At 46.0% G+C, this 17,516-nt stretch overlaps 1 protein-coding gene across 2 annotated transcripts in view; it reads right to left on the reverse strand.

Moving 5' to 3' along the window:
* The window catches only part of GPR173 (G protein-coupled receptor 173), a 30,112-nt gene that overhangs the window by 5,591 nt on the left and 7,005 nt on the right, over positions 1 to 17,516 (reverse strand). Inside the window, exon 1 of one of the 2 annotated variants that reach the window (XM_082205880.1) lies at positions 1,364 to 1,388. The exons of the other annotated variant lie outside the window; for it this stretch is intronic. The gene's annotated coding sequence lies outside the window, so the exon portion shown is untranslated. Of the gene's footprint in view, positions 1 to 1,363; positions 1,389 to 17,516 lie in introns of those variants that run through there. 2 annotated transcript variants of the gene reach the window in all.

The following is a 17,516-nucleotide window of genomic DNA, read 5'->3' on the forward strand; positions in this document are numbered from 1 at the left end:
CACCTAAGAATTTTGCTACCTTGTTATCCTACCCAATAAGGTCTTTCACCAGAAGAAGCTCATTTTACAAAGCTAGCAATCCTATGTATACTTGGTGAAATCAGTAAGCAGATTGTGTAGATGTTGAATTTTACACACACACACACATATCACAGAACTGTAGAGTTGGAAGAGACCATGAGGATCATCTAGTCCAACCCCCTGAAGTGCAGAAATCTTTCACCCAGCCATGGGCTCGAACCCTTGTTCTTGAGATTAAGAGTCTCATGCTCTAGCCACACACAGACTTTCTCCTTAGCCACCCTTCCCCTCCACAGCAGGCATCAAGTAAAAACAGGTGGCTGTGTAGTAAGTAGTAACTTGCCAGAGTGTGCCTTTAGCAGCTTGGTAAACCAGTCATGCACTATTTTCCTGCCAAGGGGCCAATATAAATTTAGCATTCCGCTCCTTCCCCAGATGTCTGACCAGATGTGCTTAAAGCACTTGAACCCAGTCCTCTGGGGTTGCCCAGATGAGTAGAGATGTGTAAAGATACTCTGAGGACTTCCCCTCCACCAACCCAGCTTTTCAGTGGGAAATTTTTTTTGGGGGGGGGACACTGGGGGGAAACTCTTTTAGTTACAGGATGTTTCTGCAACTAGCACAGTTATTTAAACTTAGTGATACAATGAGACTTAGAGATTGTAGAAGAAGAATCTCAGATTTGTGAAAGGGTTAAACCCCTTTACAGTACTATTAGAAAATGGAAGTACAAAGTAAAGATGTAGCTTTCTTATTTCTTAATTTACTTATCCTTAACTTTATTTGTATAAATAAAGAAATTATACATGATTTTTTAATGTGAAATATCCGTATGTTCAGCGTTCTCTTGATATTGTGCTAAATATATTGTGATATTTATATTATTATTTTTGAAAAATATGATAAACACTATTACCTGCCACTTGCTACAGCTCAGCTGCTACCTCAGCAACTGAACAGGTGGAAATCCAACTCTCTCACACACTCATGCAAAAATACCAGGATACAGTCAGCAATCATACTAAGGTACAAATAAGCTATCTCTACGCAGCAGACGTAGACTGGTTTGATTGTTGTTTCCTCTCCTTAGTGAACCATGGAAAGTGTGGTTCTGTGGGAGAATGTTCAAGCACTTTTACTAAACTGCAACAAAGCTCTGATACTTAAAACTATTCCGAGGTGCAAAGGCCAGGAGAGCACCTGTGTCTTGAAGGATCCCAGGGAAAGGAGAATGTGATTTCCCTTATCCCTGTCATGCCGTGACAGGCGATACAAATAAGGGTACAGAAGCCCTGTCAGTGAAATGACCTAGCAAAACTTTAGATGCATGTGTACAACTCACCTGTCACCTTGCCCCAAATCTACTCCCTATATGACATCCCTCCACATGTGCTTGGGCGGATGATTGCCATGGCCATCAGAAATTGGATTTAGTGGTGACGCGCCCCTGCACAGAGAGGTTTGTCAGACCCCATCCCTGCTTATTTTTAGACACGTGCTTTAGACAACTACATTCTTAAATGGGCTTGAATAGCATGCTTGCACTTTTCTGAAATTATGACACTTCCATGTTTCATTCATATTCCTGTGCTTTCATAGAAATTGAAGGCGACCTTTAGTTTTGTTTTCCTTTATTTTGATCCTACCAATTGCCTAGAGAAAATTCCATTTTTAGACTTGCTCCTGCTTTAAGGGTGTGTACACACAGCAGTATCTCCAAATCTGGGTGAGTTTTGTACAGCTATTAACCAAATGAAAAACAACAAAGCCAGCGAACCAGACGGGATACCTGCCAAAGTCTTCAAAGCGGGCGGAATTTAACTTACACAACAACTTCACAAGCTCATCGAAAAAATCTGGGAGAGAGAGGAGATCCCAGCAGATTTTAGGGATGCCAGAATTATCAATCTCTTTAAAAAAAAGGTGACAGAACAGATTGTGGAAACTTTCAAGGCATCTCTTTATTAGCTGCGGCCAGCAAAATTATTGCAAGGATCTTAGCAAACCATCTCCTAACAATATCCAAGACTACCCTTCTTGAATCCCAAAATGCTTTGTGACCTTCTAGAGTGATAGTGGACATGATTTTCACTGCTCAACTTCAATAAAAATGCAGAGAGCAAAACCAACCCCCTGTATATGGTTGTTTATTGACCTGACTAAGGCCTTTGACACAGTAAATTGTAATGCCCTGTGGACTTTGCTTCTGAAAATTGGCTGCCCAGATAAATTTGTGAATATCATTCGGCTCCTCCACGATAATATTACAGCAACAATCACAGATAACAATGGCTCTCGAAGTGAAACATTCACAGTGGGATCAGGTGTTAAACAAGGTTGTGTTATCACCTCAACTCTATTATTTTCACTCCATGATCCTACATTTTGTTGAAGGGAAGCTCCCCACCAGAGTAGAAATCATATACAGTTGTACCTTGGATTTCAAACAGAATGCGTTCCGAAAGTCCGTTCAACTTCCAAAACGTTTGGAAATCAAGGCGCAGCTTCCAATTGGCTGCAGAAGTGTCCTGCAGCCAACTGGAAGCCACGCCGGACATTCAGCTTCCAAGGCAAAGTTTGCAAACCAGAACACCTACTTCTGGGTTTGCGGCTTTTGAGTTCCAAGTTGTTTGTGAACTAAACTGTTCGAAAACCAAGGTACAATTGTATCAAACAGAGAGAAAGCTCTTTAATCCGAGTAGGCTTAAAGCAAAGAGTAAGGTTACCATGTAGCTTCGAAGCTACAAACATGAGTCTGACCAAACTGCGGGAGGCAGTGGAAGACAGGAGTGCCTGGCGTGCTCTGGTTCAGGGGGTCATGAAGAGTCGGACACGACTAAACGACTAAACAACAACAACAAAGGTTACCATAACTTCCATCATAGTGCTTCAGTATGCTGATGACAATGTAGTGTGTGCATTCTGAAGATGACCTCCAAATATCTTTGCAGAAGCTTACGAAAAGCTCAACATCAAAAAAACCACAGTGCTGCACCAACAGGCAGAAAACAACCCCTCTGCAGTGCCACAAATCCAACTCAATGGTGTAACACTGGAAAGTGTTGATCACTTCTCCTACCTGGGCAGTTATCTTTCCACAAGGGCCTCGCCTGAGCTCTGTGAGTACAGCTTTCTCCTGATTGAATTGCAGGTGTTTAAGGACAGGGACATTCACAGGGAAACAAAAATGCTTGTTTACAAAGCTATTGTACTACCAACCTTACTGTATGCTTGTGAAACATGGACCACTGAGAAACTTCTCGAAAGATTCCACCAATGGTATCTCAATTTTATTTTACAAATCACTTGGGAAGACAAGCGAACTAATGACAGTATACTGGAAGAAGCAAAGATCACCAGTGTCTAAGCAATTATTGTTCAACATCAACTTCATTGGACTGGTCATGTTGTGCGGATGCCTGATTATCATCTTCCAAAGCAACTACTCTATTCTGAATTTAAAAATGGAAAGCATAATGTTGGTGGTCAACAAAAGGGGTTTAATGACTCTCTCAAGGCAAATCTAAAAAAATATAGCGTAAAGAAGAAGAAGAAGAAGAGTTTGGATTTGATATCCCGCCTTTCACTCCCCTTCAGGAGTCTCAAAGCGGCTAACAATCTCCTTTCCCTTCCTCCCCCACAACAAACACTCTGTGGGGTGAGTGGGGCTGAGAGACTTCACAGAAGTGTGACTGGCCCAAGGTCACCCAGCAGCTGCAGGTGGAGGAGCGGGGAAGCGAACCCGGTTTCCCAGATTACGTGACTACCGCTCTTAACCACTACACCACACTGGCTGGTGTAGACCGACAACTGGGAAACACTGGCCTGTAAGTGCTCCATTTGGAGAACAGCCTTTACCAAAGGTGTCATGGACTTTGAAGACACTCAAACTTTGAAGACACTCAAAAGGGTTTTCTTGTGTGTGTGTGTGTTTCTTTGTGGCTGATTAGCTGTTTTCCCTGTGTAAAGGTCAGAGGGGGCAGGGTTTCTGTTGAGGCAGGGGATTAGCTGTGGGAGGAGCTTATCAGAGTTTGCAGGGCATCAGTTGAAGAAGGAGCAAAAAGGGTTTTCTTGTGTGTGTGTGTTTCTTTGTGGCTGATTAGCTGTTTTCCCTGTGTAAAGGTCAGAGGGGGCAGGGTTTCTGTTGAGGCAGGGGATTAGCTGTGGGAGGAGCTTATCAGAGTTTGCAGGGCAGCAGTTGAAGAAGGAGCAAAAAGGGTTTTCTTGTGTGTGTGTGTTTCTTGGTGGCTGATTAGCTGTTTTCCCTGTGTAAAGGTCAGAGGGGGCAGGGTTTCTGTTGAGGCAGGGGATTAGCTGTGGGAGGAGCTTATCAGAGTTTGCAGGGCAGCAGTTGAAGAAGGAGCAAAAAGGGTTTTCTTGTGTGTGTGTGTTTCTTTGTGGCTGATTAGCTGTTTTCCCTGTGTAAAGGTCAGAGGGGGCAGGGTTTCTGTTGAGGCAGGGGATTAGCTGTGGGAGGAGCTTATCAGAGTTTGCAGGGCAGCAGTTGAAGAAGGAGCAAAAAGGGTTTTCTTGTGTGTGTGTGTTTCTTTGTGGCTGATTAGCTGTTTTCCCTGTGTAAAGGTCAGAGGGGGCAGGGTTTCTGTTGAGGCAGGGGATTAGCTGTGGGAGGAGCTTATCAGAGTCTGAAGGGCAGCGGCGCGCGCAGTTATACCCATCTTTTAGATTTAGGGGAGCTAGTCTCAAACGTTTGTTGGGGGAGACCTAGGTTTTTTTTGTGTGTGGGGGGGAGTTATTTGTCCTGTCCTGAAGCTTTTTATGATGGAGGACCTCTGTAGCCACCCCCAACGACACGATCTCAAGATGGAAGGGGAGGGAACAGCTGCAGTCGCCTGCGATTCCTGCGCAATGTTTGCCATCTTGCCAAAGGTTGCAGGCAGCTTTACCTGCAGCAATTGCATGTTGATTACCCTTTTAAAAGACAAAGTCCAGCAACTGGAGGAACGTGTAGCTACGCTCCAAAGAATTAGAGAGCTGGAGCTCTTCTTGGAAGCAACAGAGCACACCGTCTCCACCAGGGAGGAGACAGGGGACTCCCCTGAGAAGGAGGCTAGTTCACCAACACAGGAGCCAGATATATGGAGAAACGTGACTCAAAGAAGTAGGAGGCCCAGGGTTCACTCTGATTGTTTAGAAATACACAATCGCTTTGAGGTCCTCTCCCCTAGCATGGAAGACGAAGAGCAGACTCCATTTGAGGATCTCTCCCTCATTACAGTCGATCAGGTATATGAAGACGAGCAGCAAAGTCAGTCCTCAGGGATTGTGCAGGCGACCTTGGAACGGACAGCTCACGGAAGAACCCCAACCAAACCCAAGAGGAGGCGTGTAGTGGTGATAGGGGATTCCCTACTGAGGGGAACAGAAGCAGTGATCTGTGGGCCTGACAAGATGTCTCGGGAAGTGTGCTGTCTCCCCGGGGCTAAGATCCAAGATGTAACTGAACGACTGCAAGGAATCATAAAACCCACTGACGAATACCCCTTCCTCTTGGTTCATGTGGGAACCAATGACACTGCAAGCAATAGCCTCCAGAAGATCAAAAGAGACTACGAGGCTCTCGGCAGGAAATTGAAGCAACTAAATGCACAAATTGTCATCTCGTCTGTCCTCCCAGTTGAACGACGTGGCCCAGGGAGAGAGGGCAAAATAGTGGAAGTGAACAGCTGGCTTCGCAAATGGTGTAAACAGGAACGGTTTGGATTCTTAGATCACGGACTGCAGTTTCTTGAAGATGGACTTCTGGCAAGTTATGGGCTGCACCTCACAACGGTTGGGAGAAATGTTTTTGCCAAAAATCTCAGAAACCTCATCAGGAGGGCTTTAAACTGACTAATGTGGGGGAGGGAGACAGTGCTCCTGAAGGTAGGAGTCTATCAATTAATGAAGATGATCATCCAAATGTCACAGACCAAGTGGAGCAAACAGCACGCGGACCTAGTGGAGGAAGGAAAAAATCCTTAAATAAGAGACACGGGGGAATGATTAATGGACTTCAATGTCTGTACACTAATGCGCAAAGCATGGGAAATAAACAAGATGAGCTTGAGCTCTTGGTACAGCAAACTAAATATGACATAATAGGCATCACTGAAACCTGGTGGGATACGTCCCACGATTGGAATGTAATAATGGGGGGATACAATCTATTTCAGAGAAACAGACCAGACAAGAAAGGAGGAGGAGTGGCATTATATGTCAGGGGTGTGTATACCTGTGAAGAGATCCAAGATTTAGAACCTCAAAGCCAAAGTGAGAGCATTTGGGTCAAAATTAAGGGAGAGAAGAATAACAAAGACCTCATTGTGGGAGTTTACTATAGATCCCCAAGCCAAACGGAGGACATAGATGATGCCTTCCTGGAACAGATGGCCAAGCATGCAAAAGGAAGGGAGATAGTAGTAATGGGGGACTTCAATTACCCGGATATTTGTTGGACGTCAAACTCAGCCAAGAGCATAAGGTCAAACAGATTCCTCACTGGCCTTGCAGACAACTTCATTGTCCAGAAAGTGGGAGAAGCAACAAGAGGAACAGCCATTTTAGACCTGGTCCTAACCAATGTTGATGACCTGGTTAGTGGGGTAGATGTGGAAGGATCATTAGGCGCGAGTGATCATGCTCTTCTGAAGTTTACTATACAGCGGAAAGTAGCAGCCAAGCATACTAGGACTCAATTTCTTGACTTTAAGAAAGCCGACTTCATAAAACTTAGGGAAGTGCTGGGTGAGATCCCATGGACAGCAATACTAAAAGGAAAGGGAGTTCATGATGGCTGGGAGTTTGTTAAGAGGGAGATACTAAAAGCACAACGTCAGGCAATACCAATGAGACGGAAACATGGAAGGTGCCTAAAGAAGCCAGGGTGGCTATCTAAAGAACTTTTAACTGAATTAAGATTAAAAAAGGATGTGTACAAAAAATGGAAAAGGGGGGAAACCACCAAAGAGGAATTCAAACAAATAGCCAGCACGTGTAGACACAAAGTCAGAAAAGCTAAAGCACAGAATGAACTCAGGCTTGCTAGAGAGGTTAAAAGCAACAAAAAAGGCTTTTATGGGTATGTTCGTAGCAAAAGGAAGAACAAAGAAACAGTGGGGTCACTCAGAGGAGAAGATGGTGAAATGCAAACAGGGGACACAGAAAGGGCTGAACTCCTCAATGCCTTCTTTGCCTCAGTCTTCTCCGATAAAGAAAACAATGCCCGACCTGAAGCCAATGCAATTATGGGCTGCATCAATAGGAGTATAGCATCTAGATCAAGGGAAGTAATAGTGCCACTGTATTCTGCTCTGGTCAGACCACACCTGGAGTACTGTGTCCAGTTCTGGGCACCACAATTCAAGAAGGACACTGACAAACTGGAACGTGTCCAGAAGAGGGCAACCAAAATGGTCAAAGGCCTGGAAACGATGCCTTATGAGGAACGGCTAAGGGAGCTGGGCATGTTTAGCCTGGAGAAGAGGAGGTTAAGGGGTGATATGATAGCCATGTTCAAATATATAAAAGGATGTCACATAGAGGAGGGAGAAAGGTTGTTTTCTGCTGCTCCGGAGAAGCGGACACGGAGCAATGGATCCAAACTACAAGAAAGAAGATTCCACCTAAACATTAGGAAGAACTTCCTGACAGTAAGAGCTGTTCGACAGTGGAATTTGCTGCCAAGGAGTGTGGTGGAGTCTCCTACTTTGGAGGTCTTTAAGCAGAGGCTTGACAACCATATGTCAGGAGTGCTCTGATGGTGTTTCCTGCTTGGCAGGGGGTTGGACTCGATGGCCCTTGTGGTCTCTTCCAACTCTATGATTCTATGATTCTAGGATGAAAAGAGAAACATGCTAAGAGGAAGGCACGTTTGGCAAATCCTCACCATGATCAACTCCCACCCGGAAACCTATGTCCCCACTGTGGAAGGATGTGTGGATCCAGAATTGGTCTCCACAGCCGCTTACGGACTCACTGTTAAGGCCATGTTCATGGAAGACAATCCTACTCAGCTACGAGTGATCGCCAAAGAAGAAGACGACACACAGCAGTTTAAAGTGGATTTGATGCATCCCTGATCTGCATAGCAGTCAACACTCAGCCCCAACCCCTTTTAATTCTGATTTCCCCTGTCTGCAGATAATGTGCTAAGGAGAGGAATTCCAACATAAAATTGCATGTTGCCTAAGACTGGATACACTGAAGCACATTATGGGCTGGGTTTATAGGTTTGGTGATGTTTTGCTGGTTCCATCTATCACCACAGCCCTCATCACCTGAGCACAAAATAGTCATTTTGTTTTCATCAGCCTAAATGAAAGGATGTGGTGTGCCTAGCTCAACCCATTGTTGACGAAGGCAAACTCACCATAATTTGTTTTTATTTAAAAAAACAACTGTTTTGTTGCAGAACTGCCTTTGCACAAAACAGCTGTATTAAAAATAAAATGGCCTTTGCAGGTACAAGAGGAAGGAAAGGAAAGAGGAAAGAAATAGAAAAACACTGTATTTAAATCCTTCTCCCCCAAATCAGTCTTCCCATCCCGACTTGACCAGGTGTGGAATGTACTTTTATCATCATCATCATCATCATCATCATCATCACTTTTAATTTGTATACCGTCTTTCTATTTTTCTATACCCAAGGCGGTTTACAAGCTGAAGAAACAAAGAATGTACACCTTATAACAATCTAATCCAATACAAAACTGTGATAATAAAACATAACTTTAAAATAAGCAACTTATATAAAATAAAGTAATATTCAACAATCCATTGAAATAGTATAGAATAATATTAAATATCAGCATATAAAAATTAAACAGAAATCCACTCTTAACAATTATAATAAGCAATTTCTAAACTATAATCAATAAAACAATGGAAAGTCACAGTACATAAAATAATACAATACAAATTGAGCAGCAGAGACTGGAGGGTGGGGCAAGGCAGGCTTTTCTCTGAGCTGCCCCACAACTTTTTGTGTTTGGAGATCAGAGGCACCTGTGCCTCCCACCTGCTGGCCTACAGAGGCATTCCTTAGAAGGCTGTTGACTCTGATAAAAATTTTAAAAAAGAGTATTTCAAAAGCAGTTGTTTAAAATAGGCTATTTTGCCCACTCTGGAAAATGCTTAAAACTTTGGTGGACATTTGTTATTGTGCTAATCCATGGACAAAACTATTTTTTTAAAAAAGGAAATATCTGGGCATGTGCCTATGATGGACCTCAGGTTGCTGGAACTTCTGGAGGTCAGGGAAGTAGTAATTGGGGAGAGGGGTCAACAATGCATAGAATGAATGCATCTCCCTAGTGCAGGCAGGAAATATCAAGACCGATTTAAACTGGAAGTGGTCATGTGTGGATGAAAGTGCCCAAAAGCACACATGGAAAAATCATTTCTGTGCAACCCATGTACACTACTAACACCCAAGTGTGTACACAACCTACAAAACCCCAGTGTCATACAATGGCATGCACCCTGTTATATCCTTGAATTACTGATAATTACTGATAAAGAAAATAATGCCCGACCTGAAGAATTTGGAGCAAATGATTCAGCAAAGGAAACACAGCCCAGAATAACTAAGGAGATAGTACAAGAATATTTGGCTAGATTAGATGTATTCAAGTCTCCAGGGCCAGACGAACTGCATCCAAGAGTATTAAAAGAACTGGCAGATGTGATCTCAGAACCACTGGCAGTCATCTTTGAGAATTCCTGGAGAACAGGCGAAGTCCCGGCAGACTGGAGGAGGGCAAATGTTGTCCCTATTTTCAAAAAGGGGAAAAGAGAGGACCCAAATAATTACCGCCCAGTCAGTCTGACATCAATACCAGGGAAGATTCTGGAGCAGATCATTAAGCAAACAGTCTGTGAGCACCTAGAAAGGAATGCTGTGATCACCAATAGTCAGCATGGATTTCTGAAAAATAAGTCATGTCAGACTAACCTGATCTCGTTTTTTGACAGAATTACAAGCCTGGTAGATGAAGGGAACGCAGTGGATGTAGCCTACCTTGATTTCAGCAAGGCATTTGACAAGGTGCCCCATGATATTCTTGTAAAGAAGCTGGTAAAATGTGGTCTTGACTATGCTACCACTCAGTGGATTTGTAACTGGCTGACTGACCGAACCCAAAGGGTGCTCATCAATGGTTCCTCTTCATCCTGGAGAAGAGTGACTAGTGGGGTGCCACAGGGTTCTGTCTTGGGCCCGGTCTTATTCAACATCTTTATCAACGACTTGGATGATGGACTCAAGGGCATCCTGATCAAATTTGCAGATGACACCAAACTGGGAGGGGTGGCTAACACCCCAGAGGACAGGATCACACTTCAAAACGACCTTGACAGATTAGAGAACTGGGCAAAAACAAACAAGATGAATTTTAACAGGGAGAAATGTAAAGTAAAAAAAATGAGAGGCACAAATACAAGATGGGGGACACCTGGCTTGAGAGCAGTACATGTGAAAAGGATCTAGGAGTCTTGGTTGACCACAAACTTGACATGAGCCAACAGTGTGACGCGGCAGCTAAAAAAGCCAATGCAGTTCTGGGCTGCATCAATAGGAGTATAGCATCTAGATCAAGGGAAGTAATAGTGCCACTGTATTCTGCTCTGGTCAGACCTCACCTGGAGTACTGTGTCCAGTTCTGGGCACCACAATTCAAGAAGGACACTGACAAACTGGAACGTGTCCAGAGGAGGGCAACCAAAATGGTCAAAGGCCTGGAAACGATACCTTATGAGGAACGGCTAAGGGAGCTGGGCATGTTTAGCCTGGAGAAGAGGAGGTTAAGGGGTGATATGATAGCCATGTTCAAATATATAAAAGGATGTCACATAGAGGAGGGAGAAAGGTTGTTTTCTGCTACTCCAGAGAAGCGGACACAGAGCAATGGATCCAAACTACAAGAAAGAAGATTCCACCTAAACATTAGGAAGAACTTCCTGACAGTAAGAGCTGTTTGACAGTGGAATTTGCTGCCAAGGCGTGTGGTGGAGTCTTCTTCTTTGGAGGTCTTTAAGCAGAGGCTTGACAACCATATGTCAGGAGTGCTCTGATGGTGTTTCCTGCTTGGCAGGGGGTTGGACTCGATGGCCCTTGTGGTCTCTTCCAACTCTATGATTCTATTCTATGATTCTACTAACACAACAGTCCCATCCATACGTGGATGTAAACCCAGTTTTACTCAGTAAAGGTATAAAGGATCAAGCTGCAGCACAGATTAGAATAGAGCCAGGAGACCTCTTCCTCACCTGGGGCAAAGATGGAGGACTTCCTGTTTAGAAAAGAGAAGACTGTCAGGCAGACTGGCACACTGGCATACCCATCTGCTCATATCTAGTACTTTGACTGACAAAACTGACTTAGGATCCTAACTAGGCATCCATAAATGGAACAGTTCTGCCTAGGGACTGGTGAGATTCAGTGGAGGAACCTGACAGCAGAAGGAGAGTGTGCTTCATCTCATACTGCTTCACAAGATCCCTCAGTCCCACCCAGAGTAGATTTTTGAAGGGCACAAGGGGGGAATCTGTGGAAGTCACTTTCCTCTCACTATCCCTGGAGGGAACAGAACTGCATCTTGTAAAAACCTAGTTAGGCCCCAAGCTCCTGTGTGTTTTCCAAATGCCATAAATGTGGCTTTGGGGCAATAATACAAACAAACTACCAGCCCAGTAAAGAGAAAAAGAGAAAAAAGTTTCTACTCACGGAAGTGGGAAATCTATGATAGGGCTGTGCCACTTCAGACTATAAGTGGGGACTGGCATGACGGAATGTTCTTCCATACAACAGGGATGCTTTAGTTGAGATTCCTGGATTGCAGGGTTGGACTAAAAGACTCTCAGGGTCCCTTCCAACTAGGGCTGAGAAATGCCTGGTTTTTATCACCAGTTAAGCATTGCGATAAACTGATACAGTCAAACCTCGGTTCCTGAATGGCTCCGTTTTCAAACGTTTTGGCTCCCAAACGTCAAAAACCCTGAAGTAAATGCTCCAGGTTTTCAACGTTTTTTGGAAGCTGAACGTCTGATGCAGCTTCCGTTTGAGTGCAGGAAGCTCTTGAAACCAGGCGGAAGCTGTGCCTTGGTTGTCAAACGTTTCAGAAGCTGAACAGGCTTCCGGAACGGATTACATCCAACAACCGAGGTTTGACTGTATATCATAACTATATACAGTGGTACCTCGGGTTACATACGCTTCAGGTTACACACACTTCAGGTTACAGACTCCACTAACCCAGAAATAGTACCTCGGGTTAAGAACTTTGCTTCAGGATGAGAACAGAAATCGCGTGGCAGCAGCAGGAGGCCCCATTAAGCTAAAGTGGTGCTTCAGGTTAAGATCAGTTTCAGCTTAAGAACAGGCCTCCAGAACGAATTAAGTACTTAACCCGAGGTATCACTGTAGAGGCAAATGGGGGTAATGTCTTGGCAACTGCTACTACTTAGCAGTCTAAAACTGATACATTTTTACTTACCTTTAATATATTGTTGCAACTGTTATTTTCCAGTACAGAGGAATAGGGGCGGCAGGAATTATGGGAGAATCGACAACAGGCTTCACGGTTTTAACCACAACACAATTTTTTACATAGCACACATACACATCATGATTTGGAATATATCACCATGTTGAATATTATGAAACCATTACCATGATGTAGACTTTGAACTGATTTTGTACAATGTCTTGATACGTCGCCCAGCCCTACTTCCAACTCTACAATTCTAGGATTCTATTAAAAGAGGGAAAATGTTGACATAGGAAATGGCTCTTGCCTCTTCCCTGACATGCTGGGGAATTGTTTTTCTTTGGAAGAACATGACATCACATGTTCCCCACCTATAGTCAGAAGTTGCATAATCCAGATACAGGCTTACCATCACCATGAGAACTAGATCAGAACCTGTCCCTTAGCTACAGACAGGTGTGGTGGAGTGAAATTGCCCTCCTACCACCAGCCTTGCTCCACCTGGGCTCGGTGGGTGCACAGCATTGGCTCCCTTGGTGCCCCTGTTGCACCCCAAGCTCAGCGATGGGGGTGCAGGAAGGGCAGCTCCAATCCCCTATCAGGTACAGGACCCATTTAAGTGAAATCATGTGTACTGGAAACATCACTGAAAAAGCCTGCAAATACCGTATTTTTCGCCCTATAGGACGCACTTTTTCCCCTTTTGGTGCGCACCGACCCCTCTCGCTCTCCAGGCTTCGCGGACCTCTCCGCAAGCAGCGGGAGCGCTCCCGCTGCTTGCGGAGAGTTGCCTGCATGCCAAAGCCTGTGCGCGCTGAGATCAGCGCGTCCAGGCTTTGCGGACCTCTCCGCAAGCAGCGGGAGCGCTCCCGCTGCTTGGGTAGAGTTGCCGGCATCCCGAAGCCTGCGCGCGCTGATCTCAGCGCGTCCAGGCTTTGCGGACCTCTCCGCAAGCAGCGGGAACGCTCCTGCTGCTTGGGTAGAGTTGCCGGCATCCCGAAGCCTGCGCGCGCTGATCTCAGCGCGTCCAGGCTTCGCGGACCTCTCCGCAAGCAGCGGGAGCGCTCCCGCTGCTTGGGTAGAGTTGCCGGCATCCCGAAGCCTGCGCGCGCTGATCTCAGTGCGTCCAGGCTTTGCGGACCTCTCCGCAAGCAGCGGGAGCGCTTCCGCTGCTTGGGTAGAGTTGCCGGCATCCCGAAGCCTGCGCGCGCTGATCTCAGCGCGTCCAGGCTTCGCGGACCTCTCCGCAAGCAGCGGGAGCCAGCGTTGGGCTCCCACGGCTTGCAGAGAGCTGCCTGTTTGGGGGCTGGGGTCGGGGGAAGCTCGGGCCGCCCCAGCCCCGCGCCTGGGGGAAAAATAATTCCCCCCCTTTATTTCCCCCCAAAAAAACTAGGTGCGCCTTATGGGACGGTGCGTCCCATAGGGCGAAAAATACGGTACTCCATTCCGCCCCTGCCCCTTTTTTGTAATGTTTTGGGGTCACGTCTGGGTTCGGTGTAATGCACGTGAGCATGGTTACACACATATGAGATGCGCCTAAAACAGTCGCTGCCTGTACTGCCTTTAACCGGTCCCCTTCATATATGCCCTAGGGGCCAAACCACATGTGACACCTTTTAAAAAAAGCAAATAGTATCAACTGGAAGGAATGGTTAATGGGATCAGACCAGGCGTAGATGGGAAAATATAATGCTCCCCACAAACATGTGTTCCTGAGAAAAGTCCCTCTTCCCAAGCTGCTATTTGCTTTGTTGGGAATCCCTTGCCACCACCCTAAGTACATATTAACTTTAAAAGATGAATTCTGTTAGAAACCAGCAAAGGAAGAGAAGGGTTTAAATTTCCCCCTTCTCTGGCCCATTAATTATCAGCCACTCCCAGTTGGTTCTATCTGCATATTTTTAAATTTAAAAATCCAGGGACATTAGATGCAAAGGACATATTTCATGTCAAATGTAGTTTGTGTACCAGGATTGGTTCCTGCACAAAATGCCAGAGCATAGACTTCCCTTCCAAAACTGCCTGCCCAGATAGTAAATGTTGCTATGCATTTTGAGTCACAGCTATTATATAAGTAAAATATGAGATATTAAACATTAGCAAACTGTTAATAGACGATTTACTAATATGTAACCCTCCAGCTCAGGAAAAACCATAGAGCAGCTTTCAGGGATATGTAAAAGTGGCAAGGGGGAGAGGGTCAGGCAGTGATTTTTCCTTGGTGAGAATAGGGATGTTACAAGCATGTCCTTATTTCCACTTGAAGTCTGCTCTGCCCAAGGAGGCGAGTACCGTATTTTTCACCTTATAGGACGCACCGTCCCATAAGGCGCACCTAGTTTTTTGGGGGGGAAATAAAGGGGGGGAATTATTTTCCCCCAGGCGCGGGGCTGGGGCGGCCCGAGCTTCCCCTGACCCCCGACCCCAGCCCCCAGAACAGGCAAATCTCCGCAAGGCGCGGGAGCCTGCATTCGCCCCATAGGACTCACACACATTTCTCCTTCATTTTTGGAGGGGAAAAAGTGCGTCCTATAGGGCGAAAAATATGGTAAATACCAGCAGCTTGATCTGGAAGGCTGAGTAGCAGGTGCTGCTGCCGCCAGCTTCATGGCCAGAGTTGGACCACTGGAGAGGGAGTCAAGGTTTGTTGGGGGGAGGAAGAGCAATGGCCTTCCGGTGGTTGTTTTCTGGCAGGGCTCCTGACAGCTCCCTGACATGCAGAAATATACTGGTGAAACTTTTCCTGGCTCACAAAGGGGGAAAGCTTCAGCTGCTACATTTCTGCAGATTTAAGGGCACAAGAGTTCTGCCACGAAAAGAAGTAGTAATACTAAAAGAAACAGGGATGCTCTGGGGACACGGGGGGTGCAGTATTGCTGAAGATGGGCAGCCATGGTCCTTTATCAGAAATCTGGTGGGAGACTAGAGGAAGTACAATATACATGGAGGATAGGCATGGAGTACCGTATTTTTCGCCCTATAGGACGCACTTTTCCCCCTCCAAAAATGAAGGGGAAATGTGTGTGCGTCCTATGGGGCGAATGCAGGCTTCAGGAGAGCCCCACCGCCAGCCCCACAAGCTCGGGGGACAGCGGGGAGGCGCAGCGCGCCTTTCCCGCTGTCCCCCAACTTGGTTAGAAGGCTGGCGGGGGGCTTCCCCCTCCTCCAGCCCCGCAAGCTCCCAGAGCCATGCCGAAGCTGCACGCAGCTTCGGCATCGCTCTGGGTCCTGTTCTGGGGGCCCCGCGCCTGGGGGAGGGGGAAATAATTTTTTTCTCCTTTATTCCCCCCCCGAATCTAGGTGTGTCCTATGGGCCGGTGTGTCCTATAGGGCAAAAAATACGGTAAGTCTTGTTTTTAAAACAAAAGCAAAAATTAGAAACAAGCATTTTCTAAGGTTAACAATAAAATATGGTGAGGCACCCACACGGGACTTGGGGCAGATCTAGTGTGCTTCTGCCTTATCTTCAGTGAAGAGAGAAAAGCAGGTCACACACACACACAGAGACACAGACACACACACACACACACACAGCCCATATATCCAAACCAAGCCAGAGAAAGGAGCAGCAGCAGCACTTTGGCTATTTCCTCCATTGTCCGCCTAATGCCTGTTTTTTTCTCAGGGTCACAAAATTGGCCTGTCTGTGGTTGAAATGATAAGACGGAGCAGAGAGAGCCTGTGAGAGAAGGGGGGCTTCCTGCTTCCTCTTCTAAGCTCACCTGCCTCTCTCCTCCTGGCCCAGGGCGACTCATCAGGACGGCGGCTGCTGCCCGGCAAGGACTGGGGTATTTTGGGAGAAGTTTGGTTGGAGGTTTTTGCTGTTGTTACTTATATTAACTGATACTACTGATATTAACTTTTTGTATCTTTATTTTTATGTGGAAATTCTTCAGTTTGGTTATGTAGTTTTTAATGTGTTTTATTTATTTTTATGACTAGGTAAAGGTAAAGGGAGCCCTGACCATTAGGTCCAGTCGTGGCCGACTCTGGGGTTGTGGCGCTCATATCGCTTTATTGGCAGAGGGAGCCGGCGTACAGTTTCCGGGTCATGGGGCCAGCATGACTTTTATGACTACTTTGCTTTTTTATGACTGCTTTATTTGTAATTATGTAAATCTTTTCATATTGTAAGCCACCTTGAGCATTGCTTTAACTGTGGAAAGGTGGCATAGAAATAAAATGGTGATGATGATAAGCTGAGGGTCTGGTGCAGAACCATAGAATTGTAGGGCTGGAAGGGACCCCCAGGGTCATCTCATCCAACCCCCTGCAATGCCGGAATCATTTGCCCATCATGGGGCTTGAACCCACACCCCTAAATCTCATGCTCTACCAACTGAGCTGTCCCAGAGAATCCACCAGCATCATGCCCAACAGCCACTTGTCCTGGCAGTCAGTCTGCCTCCGGTGGTAGTGGGGGCTGGGAAGAGTAGTGAGAAAGTGCTAGAGGGCGGAGAAGCTGTCAGGAAAGGGGGTTGGAGTAGTGTGGGCTGCATTTGCCTGCTTCTGTAAAGTTGTTGTGAGTGTCCTTATCACTTAGGAACATTGGCTTCCCCCTGACACACAGAAATGTCACATCTGCATACCCTGGAGCATTCAGCCCCATAGTCAGATACGCCTTTGGGGGAACAGCCATAGCTCAGTTGTAGAGCACATGCATTGTGCTTGGCATCTCCCGGCTGGGCTGAGAGAGGCTCTTGCCTGAAACCCTGGAGAGCTGCTGCCAGTCAGTGTAGACAATAATGGACTAGATGAGTCACGGATTTGACTTGGTATCAGGCGGCTGCCCTGTTCCTACTCTGATGAAGTCTTCTTAAATTGTAAGACGCTTGTAAAGTGTCTGCCTTTCCAGTGAGAAGAACACACACACCATAACATTTAATTGGTCCCCTGAGTGTTTGTGGGGCACATTTTGAACTCCCACCAGAAAAAGTGAATTGGGTCCATTCTTGTTGTTGGCATCAGTCTGTATTGAGACACAATGGAGTGTGCCTCTAGGGGTGAAGT

The sequence above is a fragment of the Podarcis vaucheri genome (genome assembly GCF_965113315.1).
Source record: "Podarcis vaucheri genome assembly, chromosome: 17".
NCBI classification, from domain to species: Eukaryota; Metazoa; Chordata; class Lepidosauria; order Squamata; family Lacertidae; genus Podarcis; species Podarcis vaucheri.